Source organism: Triticum urartu, chromosome 6A (genome assembly GCF_056163025.1).
Source record: "Triticum urartu cultivar PI428250 chromosome 6A, HENAU_Tu73, whole genome shotgun sequence".
Lineage (NCBI taxonomy): Eukaryota > Viridiplantae > Streptophyta > Magnoliopsida > Poales > Poaceae > Triticum > Triticum urartu.
Window position 1 is genome coordinate 230,456,354 of NC_141878.1, and position 13,839 is coordinate 230,470,192.

The 13,839-nt window shown below is 45.5% G+C and overlaps 1 long non-coding RNA gene across 6 annotated transcripts; it reads right to left on the reverse strand.

The window, feature by feature from the left end:
- Positions 1 to 3,165: 3,165 nt before the first annotated feature.
- On the reverse strand, positions 3,166 to 6,697 carry LOC125512658 (uncharacterized). Of its 6 annotated transcripts, none has more exons than XR_007285470.2 (6): positions 6,218 to 6,696; positions 5,655 to 5,880; positions 5,338 to 5,531; positions 5,033 to 5,253; positions 3,997 to 4,582; positions 3,170 to 3,904 (listed from the first exon to the last, which is right to left on the reverse strand). It is a non-coding gene; the product is annotated as an uncharacterized LOC125512658 (long non-coding RNA). The 6 variants fall into 6 exon arrangements; XR_007285468.2 differs by having other exon boundaries at positions 3,172 to 3,904; positions 5,033 to 5,266; XR_007285469.2 differs by having other exon boundaries at positions 3,166 to 3,904; positions 3,997 to 4,516; positions 5,033 to 5,531; positions 6,218 to 6,697.
- Between the last annotated feature and the right edge of the window lie 7,142 nt (positions 6,698 to 13,839).

Here is a 13,839-nt window from a genome sequence, read left to right on the forward strand (position 1 = left end):
ACCCTGAAGTTTACAATATTTGCACTGTAGGTTGTCTAGGATAAAGCAAGCCATTTGTGGCATATTCTAATGCTTTGTTTATGTTGTATGCTTTTAAAGTTATGTCCATCAGAAGGCTTGAATGGTGCCTTTTTAAAGTATGCAACCTCATCTGCATCATTTTATCACCCTTTTAGACAAGTTGCTGCTGACAGAAATGCAGTTCTCTAATACACATAGTACGGCCCTTATATGAAAAAATGCAGTACTCTAAACAATAACAATGCAATGCCAATGGTCGAAAACTTTTTAGTTAACCTATGCTATTCAATAGAATTCTCATGGTATGGAGTTCAGAAGAATTTACATAAATAGCAAAAATAGCAGCATAACTATTTTGATAATGTAGTACAAAAGTGCATACTTTGCAGTTCTCTGAAACACAGAATGCAGTTTGAGAAAAAAGAAAAATCTCATAAGCTGTCATGCCCACTATAATACAGTTACATTGAAATCCACTACTTAAGAAAATGCAGTACACTACAAACATATGACAGAACTTCAAAAATAAAATCAAAGCAGTACAGGTCCAAACATGTACGAGACTAACAAAGGTGCCAATTCCACTCGCAGTTTGGTGGCCAAAAAACTGCGCAACCACTCAAATTTGAACAATTACCCACAAAAAAAAACATCAAACCCACGACCACTATGGTTAATAACATTCGCTATTCTCTAAAAAAGCACACCAAAAATACGAACATTATAGGCGCAATATAGTGAATTCAAAAAGACAAACTAATTAAAAGATTCAAAATGCATCGACGCACAAAATCCAAAAAAACAACAAGAACAGATGAGTGGACGAAGCTCATACGCCCAGATAATTGATTTGGCAGAAATTGAAAACTAACTCCTAAAAATTAGACAAATTTTAGAGTAAACGGTCCGATTAAAATGAATGCAATCAAAGAATTCCTACTAACAAACAACACCCGAGCACGAAAAAATCGCATCCGACGCGAACACGAAAAAACAGAGAAAGCTCGTTTGCCAAATTGCTCGATTTGCAAAGATTTTAGTCGCGTTTCCTGTAAATTACAAAGAATAAAGGTCAAAAGAGATCCAGAAACAAACTAAATCATCTCGCAACACCCGACTCCACGAAGAACACACGGGCAGACTGCCAAAAAATGAAGCAGTTCTCCCATGAAGCATTGCAGTGCTCACCGTAAAAAAGATGCAGTGCGCTTCTATTGAGCGTGTAATTCGGAAGTGTTATCAGAATAACTATTCTACTAATATAGCAGAATAGACCGGCTGTATATATATATATATTAGTGTGGATTATTTATCATCCGGGGACTATGCCACCCCTCTAGGTGGTAGTGCCACCCCATGGTATCTCCATTCAATGAAGCCTTGTGATCCATGTAAACACTATGCTATAGTTATTCCTCCATCTGGATTCAGGTAAGTTATTCATCACTCACACTATTCATCACTTATGCTATTCTGCACCTTGACGAATAACTTATGCACCATGAGTGATTAATAGACTTTACTATATATTCTGCACCCCGAAGAATAACTTATGCTATTCTACGCTCATGCTTAGTTTAGCATTACTATATATATCTATACCTACTATTAAAGGGAGGTGATATTCTTGGTTTCGTCCCACTTCGTTTAGTTCCACTTCAACTCATTTTACTTGTACGCTATGTTGTTTCATTACTTGCCAACCATTTTGGCCCAACGGAGGAAGCCCACCTGACGGTGCACTATGGCCCACGTCCGGAGAGCTGGCAAAAAATAAAATAGCCAATAGCAGGGTTGGCAAAATGTAAAATAGCCAATAGAAGGGTTCAGTCTCATAACCCACCAACCGGCCATCTGACCGAGCTAGACTATTGAAGGGAGGTGATATTGTTGGTTTGGTCCCGCTTTGTTTGGTCCCACCTCAATTAATTGATATTCTTGGTATCATCCCTCTTCGTTTGGTCCCACTTCAATTAATTTCACGTACGCTATTTGGTTTCGTTTCGTTACTTGCCACCTGTTTTGGCCCAACGGAGGAAGCCTATCTGACGGCGCAATGTGGCCCACGTCCAGAGAGCTGGCAAAAATTAAAATAGCCAATGGATGGGTTTGATCTCATATATAACCCGCCAATCAGCCACACATAGTTTGTCCAACCGACCCATCTAGAGATATGAGAGAATTTTTTTTCTCCTGTTGCAACGCACGGGCCTTTTTGCTAGTGTATGTAGATATATAGTAACGCTAAACTAAGCATGAGTGTAGAATAGCATATTCTACACCCAATATATATATATATATTTTACATAGTAGGGTAATTTGTCAAAAATATAAGGTAGGGTAATATAAGGTAGGGTAATTTGTCAATCCCTTCGTTGGATCATGTTATATTACTATATTTTACATAGTGTATTACTATATTTTTGTTCCATTATATAAGGTAGTGTATCACTATATATATATATATATATTTTTATATTTATATATTTGTTCCATTATAGTGGTGCTCCACTATTTATTTCCAATTTTGTCATAACATTTACACCGTTAAAAGCTTAGTGAGCCTTAACTAGTTCTGTGGCAACCTATTGTAGACACAGTTTTACCTATATATATGTGCGTGTGTGTGTATATGTATATATATAGTGATACTATTCATCACCCAGGGTGCAAAATAAGTTATTCTTCATCCGAGGTAATCATACGATCATTTCATCATTAAATTACGTTTGGAATTCAAATAGTTACATTCCTATTAATTCACTACGTAAAATTTGGCATAAAAAAATAAAAATATAGGTCATAAGACAAGAAAATTTGCAGTTTATGTGTATTTTACACTATTTTTTTACGTTTGTAATTTTACATAACATAAAATATTTTTTACGACGATTATATATTTTCTTATGGTCTCTTTTTACGTCAGATATTAGATAAATCCTACGGAACATAAAATTATGGTGCATTGATGGTAAAATAGAGGGGGGTGAATAATAACTATTCCTCACCCAGGGTGACGAATATATATATATATATATATATATATATATATATATATACACTAGTAAATATGCCCGTGCATTGCTACGGGCGTTGTCCAAACCATGAATCACAAGCCCGTGTGTTGCAACACTTACAAAATAAATAAGAGTTCGTATTCATTAGTTTATCTGTCTTCGTGCACTTCTCAGTTATAGCTTGTAGTCCATCTGCTTCTGTCTCATCTTAGATTATATTCAGTGAAAAATTATTGGCCAATGCTATTATGAACATGCAACGCTAATCTTTTTTAAAGGAAAATGACATTATTTCTATATGTATGTGTAACTGGCCTATAAAGTTTCACCAGATACAGACTGCAAAATGAAAAATATAACTTATCAATCAAGCTGATTAATCCTGACAAATATATGCAACTTCCATAGATTATACAGGAATTGATCAAATTTTATTATTGGATTTGGATCAAAATAAACTACCTTGGTTTCCCGAAAAGAAACAAACTTCCTTCGAAGTGCAGAATTACCAAGAAAGCTAAGATGTGATCATGCAATATGCGAGTCTGCGTCGTGAGTCATTTAGAGTTGGCAACACTTGCAGACTAAGAGCTAGAAAATACCATGAAAATGACAGAAGATAGTAGTATGACAAGCATGGGTCAGTTTGTTGTAGGTTGTTCAGCCAAAGTAATTTATTTACTCCATAATTGTATCCATTATTTTTCGTCGTCTTCTCAACAAAAATTAAAGCAACTTTCCTGGTTCCAAGGTAACTCCTTATGAAGACTCGAGGAAGGTGCACAACCAATCTCTCCACTGCAGGCTCACGACCATGTATATTGAAAGCAAACATATGGCAGTATGCTTCGCAAGCAGAAAGATATCTGACAAAGTGGAAGGAATTGGGAAAACCAATGGTTATCAATAGCAGGAATCAATACGAAATAAATAAAGACATAAGAAACAGAATTATTACCTGCACTCAACAAATTTTAAAATTTCATTTCTTCTAGTTGCCACACCAAGGGCAACAAATGCTCAACATTCGACCATAGGTTGAAACCTTATGCGAGCAACATCATGGCCCTTAGTGAGATACTGGAACAAATATTTGAGCAAATTTGTCTTGTTGCACCACTCAACATTAATGTGCACTTAGAATCTTTTAAGCAGTTGTAAGCAGTGCGCCACTACCCATCGATTATCCAGCTTAACAGTACCCTTGTTCCTCACATAGTAACCCAAATCATGTCTATGATATATGATATATAGGAAAGCCTCTATCATCAAGTGATGTCTGCTCATTAAAATCTTTGGGAAATCTTTTGGAACACAATCCATCTTTCATACATGCACACTTTACTTTGTATTCTCCACATGGACCATGAACCATAAATTAATCCATAAGAGCATAACCCAGGGCTCAACCAAAGGTTCAGGTATCTCAGCTGAAATCAAACCATCTATGAAGGAGGCCGAAGGTTCATGATTGTTCCCTATAAGCCGAATTGAAGTATGAGTATGAGTCAACCCTCTATTCTGGAATTCCACCATGTATAAATCTTGATAACCGAAAAATAGAGGAAGAGAAATAGATGGACAAAGTTAGATTATGTAAATGAAAAGATTAAAACAAAGCAGGGGAAAATCAGTATGTAAATAACTTACATGCTTGAATTCCACCATGTATAAATCAGTATGATTATGCAGTTTTTTAATTACATTGGGAAATACCAAAAACACCTACTTAAGAGTTAATTTTCTGAATTTTGCCTTCTGCAACTCTCAGTAGAACTGAATATTAGAGGGGGAAATTTTAATCAAAGATAAGATGAACATGTCATTAATTTAGGTGAGCTCTTTTCTATACAGAACTGATTGCTCCAAAAAATATTATAAACCTTATATTAGTGCATAAAAAATATTATGAGGTCTATAATGAAACTGAAATAACGTGATCAAAAACTAAATTGTGTAATTAAAATGCTAGGTCTGGGGCCTAGGGAACTCACCACAAAAATGAGCTTATTCTGTTTCACCCTTGTCTCACTCTGAATCAATAGATTGAACAGTTAATCTTCATTCTTGTACCATGAAGACATACATGTTGATCATCCATGATGTATTGAAAGATAGTGATGCTTTCTTCACCAAAGAAACCGATCACGGGTAGGATAGAGAGGAAAAAACCTGTCACACAATCTACTCCAGCACAGTGGCTGCTCAGTCCTTCCTGTCAAGACCCTCTAGAAGGATTGATGAAGCGATCAAACTGTCAGTAGAAAACAAAAACAATGGGTAGTTGTCTAGTACGTACCTGTAGAAGCCGCAAATGCCGAGGTGAGCAAGCGAACCCACGGAGAGAAGCACTAGGACCACGACGGGGTGTTATTTCCATTGCTCTCCCCCTCTCTCCATTAATAGAACATTGATAGAACGATTACTAAAATCTTCCTGCTATGGAGGTCAAGCTGGATACAAACTCCTTTTCTGCAGCTGGACATGTTTTTTCTAAGAAAGCAGAAAAGGGTGACCAAAATGTAATATCAAACGATTACTAAAACTAAAGCATGGCTACACACATACACAATGAACTAATCTAGTTGACAGGTAACGTGCGAGCATGATTCTTACGCTGAGATGGAGCGGATGATTGTGGGAGCTTTGCATCAAGGTGTCATCAACTTCGAGACCACAGGAGGCAGAGGCTAGTGGGAGAGCAAGCAACACGTGGCTAGAGTAAGGAGCTGCAACACACCAGAGTAGGCAGAGGCGGCTCCAGTAGAGATGTCACGAGCAGGGGCCGACGGTCGTGAGAGACATTGGTTGCATAATTCGCCACCACCACAACTTCTTCCCTCTGGTGCAAAATTCACAACAATGAGATCAATATTTTTAGAGTAGTAGGCCAAAGCTAGATGCACCACAGATAAGAGAGAGGGAACAACAAATTACAAGGATGGTTTTGGTATGGATTCACAGAAGAACCTAATAAAATACCATGACATCATACTGCTCAAAATTCAGAAATTCATTCAATTCATGCACTCCAGAGGATGATCCATCACTACATCGAATAAATCTACCCAAGAATGATTTTACCAACTAAAGAAGCATGTTCTAGATCAAAATTTCAGGCACGAGATGTCAAACACAGCAAACTGGCTGTTCAACCCAAATCTAAAAATGAAACACACCTCTATCGAATCTCAGGCTAGCGTACTCCTTAGCCTTGCCTAGCAAGCCCGTCGGCCAGTCAGTGGAGCCACCATCACCGGCGACTGCCTCCCTCACCCTGCGTGTGCCCCTTCTCCTTCTCCTTTCTTCCTCTGTTTCCTCTCTCCCTCGGGCCCTTCTCTTTCCTTATCTGGATGAGCAGGACGCCACTGGCACCGGAACAAGCCGCCAAATCGGTCGACGCCACGCCCGGATCTACCTGTCTTCCTCGCGCCGCCACCGCGCCTCGCATTGCCTGCCGGCCGCCTGCCTGTTCCCGCGGGTTAGGCATCTATATCGGGTTGGGGAAGGGGAGGGAGCGAGGAGGATGGTGTTGGTCGCCTCCAGTGCGAGGCGAGGTCGAGCGGCGGGGTGGCCTACGCCGGTGCCAATCGAGGCGATGCGGTGGGGGCGATGCAGCACCTGTTCGGAAACTTTTTTTTCTATTGCGAATCATTATTTCACTTAGGGACGTGAGTGCAGGCTGAATACCTAAAACCGTGATTCCAAATTAGTACCATCTCATTTATATTACGATTTTGTCTGTATAAATCGTAAAAGCGTATTATAACATGAGAAGAAAGCGCATTGTGACGGTGAATCTGACAAAGTCAATCCGTACTTTATTATTAGGGAAAGATATATATACACACACACACAATAATCGAACGTCGTGATGGTTCGACCATCCCGTTTGATCCCCCCGCCTTGTACGAGGGTGCCTCGATGGCATGCAGTAAAAAAAAGGTTGCATCCCGCACGCACAAGAAGCCCGAAAAATCAGCACACGATCCCACACATCGTGGCTCAATTTTTTTGAGAGAGAATAAACCGTCCCCACACATACACGTCCTGCACCCACCTCTCCCTGAACCCTCGCTCCCGATCTCGTCCCTCTCCTGCCAAATACTGTCGCCGCCAGAGAGAGGAAGGAGGGCAGCGGATTCACCGAGGAGTAGGGGGTGCCTCGCTCGCTTCTGCTGACCACCGCCACCTCCACCACCGTGACGCCGCAGCGGACGCGGTGAGTCCCAAGCCGCGGGACACTAGGCGCGGCCACCCCGTCGCAGCGACAGGAAGAGCAGGGCCGCGGGAGCCGGCGACGGCTCCGGCCGGCCCCGAACCTGACCTCCGCCCCTAGGCGAGCTCTGGGTCCGCCGCCCCGTAATCCGCTCGAGTCGTGCCTAACGCCATGGTTTATTGCAGGTGGAGGTGGAGTACGTGCCGGAGATGCCCGACCTCGGCGCCGACGACCCCCTCCCCCTCGGCGCCTTCGCGGCGGCCCCCGCTGATGAAGCTATGTACCTAGGGTAGGGTCATGGAGTTGTCCAAACTGCCCTACCCAAGGACATCTCTAGAAGAAATCACTTTTCAATCGACTTGGAAGTGTTCCACTCGACAGACTCGGAGACACTCGGCCAAGAAGCGATCACTCGACCAAGACCAAACCACTCGACGGCCAGGAGACCTAAAGGCACTCCGCACGCTAACGGCCAGTTATTAAGTAGCTTTTATGATCATCATAGCACTTTATTAAGGGCGTTACCAGTAACTAAGGGCCAGAGGGGTCTGGCGAACTCTATATAAGCCACCCCCTCCTCAGTGTAAAGGGTTCGCACCCCTGTAATTCATACACGCATAATCCAGTCGACCGCCTCCGGGCTCCGAGACGTAGGGCTATTACTTCCTCCGAGAAGGGCCTGAACTCATAAACCTCGTGTGCTTACAACTTCTCCATAGCTAAGATCTTGCCTCTCCATACTTACCCCCCTACATTACTGTCAGACTTAGAACCACGACAGTTGGCGCCCACCGTGGGGCAGGTGTTTTAGCGATTTGTTGGAGGAGTTGCGATCTTTTTCGATCCGAATAATCATGGTTTCCGGCGGAGTTTTGGTGGAGGGCCGCGAGATCCGTCTCGGCGCGCTCACGTTCATCGCCGACGACTCCGCTTGGCTTCAGGAGGCTCCGCTCGACGTGGACGCGCTCCCTGTTCGCGGGGCGACGCACTTTCACGTGTGCGTCCGCGGCATCCTTTTGCGGCAACCGTCGACCCACTATCGGTCGGCTCCTATGCTGTCCTCCCTCCCTGTTTCCCGCCGGCGCAAGCGCTCCGGTCGGTCGAGACTTCAGCGGTGGGTGAGACACGCGGTGGCATGCCAGTCGGCCACCCCTCAAGTCGTGGCGACCGAGCCCGACGAATCCCTCTACGACCTGTTCGATCTGTCGACTGGCTCTACAGAGACCGCATCCGAGTGCGACAACAATGATCCGGCGACGGAGGTTCTGATGGTCGATGGACCGCCCAGTCCTCCCGGTTTTCCCCGCACCGACGGAGGCACGGGTGGAGGCGACCCGTCGCGTCCCCATGAGGAATATCTCCCCGAGCCTCTCACGTCGTTGCAGAGAGAAGAACTTCATTGCCGGAACATGGATGCGCTGCACACTCCTATCATCGGAGAAACCCCCGAGGCTCGTGCCTTGGAGGACGCGCGCCTGGCAAACTTGGCCGAGCGCACTCGACTGGAGAACCTCCAGCGAGCATTCGACGAGCGTGCGCGACAACGGGTTCCCGAATCTAGTCGACGTCAGCTCTTCCCGCCCCTGCAGGTATATCGAACTCTGATTCAGAATTTAGCAGCTGCAGCCCGTATAGCAGAGTCGATTCAGCCTTCCCAGTCGGAGGCTGGCAGAGGCATGCTGCAGATCAGAGCGTTACTCCAGGCAGCAGAAGATCAGAATTTCACTGTTTCTCAGTCACGGAACAGGATTCACAGCAGATCCGTTGCTGCAGACACAGTCTAGTCGGCTCATAGCCCAAGATCGCCCCCGAGGCGTGAGGGACGTGGAGACCGGCGTAATCAGCACGGGAACCATGAGCAATATGATCTCCGATTCGATCGTGATGATCGACGTCGAGTGCCCATCCCTCCCCCGAGGAGCGGGTCATATGCGCCTCGACAGCAGGATGACAGGCGCCCTCGTAGTGTTGGGTGAAGGATTCCAGTCGACTTCAGGGAGCCAGGCTTTGATGCGAGATCCATTCTCGTTCAAGGTTTGGTCGACAGGAACAGAGCTCACCGAGAAGGTCACGACAGAGACACACCTACCAGCAGCAGAGCACATGTTTCGGGGCCAGAGTGCTTTAGTAGAGCCATCAGGACCGCTGTGATTCCTCCCAACTTTAGGTTGGCGACTGGAGTCAACAAGTTCACTGGTGAGTCCAAGCCCGATACTTGGCTTGAAGACTATCGAGTGGCCGTCCAGATTGGCGGCGGCAATGATGAAGTGGCCATGAAGCACCTGCCTCTCATGTTGGAGGGCTCGGCCAAAGCGTGGCTGAACCAGTTAGCACCCAGCAGCATTTACACTTGGGAAGATCTCGCCCAAGTGTTTGTCACCACATTTGAAGAAACATGCAAGCGACCGGCAGGGCTGACGGAACTGCGGTCTTGCGTGCAGAAGCCGAATGAAACTTTGAGGGATTACATCCAGAGATGGATCACGTTACATCACACGATAGAGAATGTGCCTGACCACCAAGCAGTCTGTGCCTTCAAAGAAGGCGTCAAGTACAGAGAACTGAATCTGAAATTCGATCAGACCGGAGATATGTCTCTGAATCGGATGATGGAGATTGCCACCAAGTACGCTAATGGTGAAGATGAGGATCGACTCAGGAGTGGCAAGCTCAAGTCAGTCGTTCAAGAAACCGGAGGAAATTCCAATCGGAAACAGAAGCGGAAAGCCGAGCCAGCTGCTCCTGGGGAAGCCTTGGCTGTAACCCAAGGAAAGTTTAAAGGGAAACCCAAAGGACCTTGGAACCCCAAGAAAGTTAAAGACCAGGACGGAAATGATGTGTTGGATTTGCCATGTCTCGTCCACACCAAGAAAGATGAAGAGGGTAATTTCATTTACCCGAAACATACCACGCGACAGTGTCGACTCTTGATCCAGCAGTTCCAGGGCAAGCAGCCCAAAGATAAGGAAAAGGAGTCGGACAAAGTTGAGGACAAGGAAGATAGTGACGATGGATACCCCAGGTCAATTCCACCCTGATGATTTTTGCTGATGTTGAAAGCAAAAGTCGACTGAAAGTTATCAACTGAGAGGTGAATATGGTTGCTCCGGCGACACCCAGTTATCTGAAGTGGTCTCAGACTGCCATAACATTCGACCGGTCCGATCACCCAACGCACATTGCCACCCCTAGGAGGCAAGCTTTGGTGGTCGACCCAGTTGTTGAAGGCACTCGACTGACCAAAGTCTTGATGGATGGTGGCAGTGGTTTGAACATATTATATGCTGAGACGTTGAAAGGAATGGGCATTCCGATGTCCAGACTCAGCACCAGCAACATGAGTTTCCATGGAGTCATTCCTGGGAAGAAGGCTGAATCACTCGGCCAGATTGCTCTTGATGTGGTTTTCGGTGATTCCAAGAATTACCGCAAAGAAAAGTTGACGTTTGAAGTTGTAGACTTTCAGAGTGCCTATCATGCTATTTTGGGCAGGCCGGCTTATGCACGCTTCATGGCCCGACCATGTTATGTGTATCTCAAATTGAAGATGCCTGGCCCCAAAGGTGTGATCACTATTACGAGCAATCGGAAGAAAGCGGAAGAATGTTTTCAGAAAGGTTCAAAGATCGCTGATGCTCAGATGGCAGTGGTGGAGCTACAGGAATACCAGAAGACTGCAGACCCGAGTGATTTGTTGCGAGCCAAGAAGCCCGCTACAGAATCAACTTTTCAGTCGTCTGGCGAAACGAAGACAGCTCACATCCACCCGACCGATCCAGCGCTGCTCCAACTCATATCTCAACAACACTCGACTCCAAATAGGAAGAAGCGCTTATCTAGTTCCTCCGTGAGAAGTGGGACATTTTCGCATGGAAGCCTTCTGACATGCCGGGTGTTCCCAGGGAGCTGGCTGAGCACCGCCTAAGAGTCGACTCAAAAGTAAAACCTGTCAAGGAACATCTCCGATGGTCCGCCGTCCAGAAGAGAAAGGCTATTGGCGAGGAGGTGGCTCGGCTCTTAGCAGCGGAGTTCATCCGAGAAATCTACCACTCCGAGTGGCTCGCCAACGTTGTCATGGTCCCCAAGAAGGACAAGTCACTTCGCATGTGCATTGACTTTAAACATATCAATCGGGCCTGCCCGAAAGATCATTTTCCTCTCCCCCGCATCGATTAGATAGTCGACTCAACTGCGGGATGTGAGCGACTGTCTTTTTTAGACGCCTATTCCGGGTACCATCAGATCTGTCTGTATGGACCTGACAAGATCAAAACAGCTTTCATCACTCCATTCGGGTGCTTCTGTTATGTTACCATGCCGTTCGGCCTCAAGAATGCCAGAGCCACATTCATGAGGATGATTCAGAAGTGTTTGCTCACTCAAATCAGTCGGAATGTGGAAGCATACATGGATGACATTGTGGTTAAGTCATGGAAGGGTTCCGACCTGCTGGCTGACCTTGCTGAAACCTTTGCCAACCTCAGGAGGTATGATATCAAGCTTAATCCATCAAAGTGCACATTCGGAGTTCCTGGCGGAAAATTACTCAGTTTTCTCGTTTCGGAACGGGGAATCGACGCCAATCTAGAAAAAGTCGGTACTATACTCCGAATGAAAAGTCCTGTGCGAGTGCATGACGTCCAGAAGCTTACTGGTTGCTTGGCCGCTTTAAGTCGATTCATATCTTATCTCGGTGAAAAGGCATTGCCTCTTTACCGATTGATGAAGAAGTCTGACAAGTTCGAGTGGACTCCCGAAGCTGATGCAGCGTTTGCAGAGCTCAAAGCTCTGCTCTCCACCCAGCCGGTGCTTGCTGCCCCAATCAGCAAGGAGCCTTTGCTGCTTTACATCGCAACCACGGGACAAGTCGTTAGTATAGTACTTACGGTCGAGCGGGAAGAAGAAGGAAAAGCCTTCAAAGTTCAGCGCCGAGTATATTATATTTCTGAAGTTTTGACCCCGTCGAAGCAAAGATATCCTCATTATCAGAAGCTTGTATATGGGATTTATATGACCACAAAGAAAGTTGCTCACTACTTCTCTAATCATTCCATTACAGTCGTCAGCGACGCTCCATTGTCAGAGATCCTGCATAACAGAGATGCAACTGATCGAGTGGCAAAATGGACGATTGAACTCCTTCCTCTAGATATCAAGTTTGAGGCAAAGAAGGCTATCAAGTCCCAGGAATAGCAGATTTCGTCGCTGAGTGGATTGAACAGCGACTGCCAACTCAGGTTCACTCGGAGCATTGGACCATGTTCTTCGACGGTTCCAAAATGCTGAATGGTTCCGGTGCCGGGGTGGTTTTGGTCTCCCCCCGAGGAGATAAGCTCAGATATGTTCTTCAAATCCACTTTGATTCCTCCAATAACGAGGCGAAATATGAAGCACTTTTATATGGGTTGCACATGGCCATTTCACTCGGCGTCCGTCGCCTCATGGTCTATGGCGACTCAGATTTGGTGGTTAATCAGGTGATGAAGGAATGGGACGTCAGAAGTCCAGCCATGACTGGTTATTGCAATGCAGTGAGAAAGCTGGAGAAGAAATTCGAGGGGTTAGAGCTTCATCACATACCCCGACTGAAAAATCAAGCAGCTGATGATTTGGCAAAAATAGGTTCCAAAAGAGAAGCCATTCCCAGCAATGTGTTTTTGGAACACATCCACACACCATCAGTTCAAGAGGATCCCTTCACTGAAGAGGCCCCGCAGCCAAAAAGTGCCACGGATCCGACTGAAGTTGAAGTTCCAGCTGTGGTCGACCTGATCATGGAAGTCTTGGTCATCACTCCCGACTGGACAGTACCGTACATCGCGTACATCCTAAGGAAAGAACTCCCAGAGGACGAAGAATAGGCTCGACAGATCGTCCGTCGATCCAAGGCCTTTACAGTCATAAAGGGACAGTTGTATAGAGAAAGCGTGACTGGAGTCAGTCAGAAGTGTATAACACCAGAAGAAGGTCAGATGATCCTTGATGATATCCACTCAGGGACCTGTGGTCATCATGCGTCCTCTCGGACCATTGTGGCTAAAGCATACCGAGCGGGATTCTACTCGCCAAGGGCCAATGAAATGGCAAAAGAGATAGTCGACAAATGTGAAAGATGTCAATATTACTCCAATATGTCGCACAAGCCCGCGTCAGCTCTGAAAACCATTCCACTCATCTGGCCCTTCGCTGTTTGGGGCTGGACATGGTTGGACCACTGAAAACGGGCAGGAGCGGCTTCACTCATGTGCTAGTAGCAGTCGACAAGTTCACCAAATGGATTTAAGCCAAGCCTATCAAGAATCTTGATGCTTGCACTGCTATCAGTTTCATCAGAGGGTTAATATTCAGATATGGAGTTCTGCACAGCATCATCACTGACAATGGGTCAAACTTCGATTCTGACAAATTCAGGGCCTTTTGCGCCTCTCAGGGCACACGAGTCGACTATGCTTCGGTCGCTCACCCTCAGTCGAATGGACAAGCGGAAAGAGCAAACGACCTAATTCTCAAAGGACTGAAACCTCGATTGATGCGCGATCTCAAGTAGGCTGCAGGTGCATGGGTCGACGAGCTTCCATCAGT